This window comes from Austrofundulus limnaeus, unplaced genomic scaffold, assembly GCF_001266775.1.
Source record: "Austrofundulus limnaeus strain Quisiro unplaced genomic scaffold, Austrofundulus_limnaeus-1.0 Scaffold105, whole genome shotgun sequence".
Lineage (NCBI taxonomy): Eukaryota > Metazoa > Chordata > Actinopteri > Cyprinodontiformes > Rivulidae > Austrofundulus > Austrofundulus limnaeus.
This window is the reverse complement of record NW_013952507.1, coordinates 181,948-183,307: the sequence shown is the minus strand read 5'-3', so window position 1 is coordinate 183,307 and position 1,360 is coordinate 181,948. Positions and strand designations below refer to the sequence as shown.

The 1,360-nt window shown below is 39.3% G+C and overlaps 1 long non-coding RNA gene across 2 annotated transcripts in view; it reads left to right on the top strand.

The window, feature by feature from the left end:
* The first annotated feature begins 139 nt into the window (after positions 1-139).
* Positions 140-1,360, top strand: part of LOC106521231 (uncharacterized) — a 5,521-nt gene continuing 4,300 nt past the window's right edge. Inside the window, exons 1-2 of one of the 2 annotated variants that reach the window (XR_001310647.1) lie at positions 140-641; positions 758-1,325. This is a non-coding gene — a long non-coding RNA (uncharacterized LOC106521231). Of the gene's footprint in view, positions 642-757; positions 1,326-1,360 lie in introns of those variants that run through there. The other variant, XR_001310648.1, reaches the window with a different exon arrangement.

Below are 1,360 nucleotides of genomic sequence, written 5' to 3'. Positions count from 1 at the left end.
TTTTTACACCTCCCTTTCTTCATGTGTTCAATACTTTTTCCCTGTGCCATGATTTCTTTGAATGTATGGATCACTTGGGTTGTTTCCGACATCTGGTGAAAATTTCATGTCATTAGCACCTCTAGTAATATATTTACTGAGAAAAATGGTGACGTGTTCAATACTTATTTTACCCGCTGTAGGTATTAAAAATGAAATTATTGTTTTCTAGATAAAGCACCATCAGAGTTCTGCACACAAAACCTGTTTATTATCTGTTACTCCAGGCGGAGAGAGTCTTTTGACCCTTATTTACACAGAACTACAGCACGAGCAGCRTGGGAATCAAACTGTTGTAAATTGGATACGTCCGCTGACGTATGGAAATCAGGCCCATCAAACGGCCCCCGGGTTGGCGTTCCTCCTGAAACGGAACCGAAACAAAGGGAGAGATGACGAACCTCGGGCGGAGCTGGGAGCCGGTCTCCATTTAGGCGCCTTGTTACGGCCGTGGCTGGAACTAATGACCTGCGGACAGGAAGCAGCTGGTCCTGACGATAACAAGCTTCCACCTGAGATGTGTCAGAAACGCTCTCAGGTCTCCTCTGGTCCTCAGAGGCTTCATCAGCTGCAAGCGACAGACTTTAGTGTTCGTTGTTGAGGTTTGTCAAACCCATTAAGTTTTTTTCATAATCAGTCAAAAATGACACGTTTCTCTTCTTCTCTTCCTTTTTGTAAAGCATTCACACCCTGTACCGTATATTTAACCTCACTACAGCACCCAGAGAAAACCCACCTGTGCATGGAGAGAACATGGAGACCAGGGGTGTCAAACTCAGGGGTCAACAAGCGGGGCAAAAGTCAAAACTTTGTCCAAGCAGAGGGCCAAACTCTCTCAATACTTACTGAAAAAATACCGGTTTAAACATAATCTAACAATTTATTCTTAAATTCCTTTTCCCAAATTATATTTTATGTAGTGTTCAGAACAAACATATCCTGACAAATAAAGAAATACACATCACTAACCTTTATTTGTTAGGCCTTACAACTATTTCATTGATTATTTCTTTAAAAACGTCACAAAAAATATATTTTTTCAGCTTTATATTTACAGAATACATGGAGTGCAAATGTAATGACGTACGTGTGTGTAAAGACGTGTGTGTGTGTGTGTATGATTTTTTTTGCAACATGGTGCTTTTTCACCATATTTTTCAGTTTTTTTTCTATCTTTTATTTTTTATTGTTTTCTACCTGCTGCTCTGATTTTTGTACTGTCCACTTCCTGCTGTGACAACCTAAATCCCACCTGTGGTACTAATAAAGATTCTTATCTTATCTTATCTTATCTTATCTTATCTTATCTTATCTTATCTTA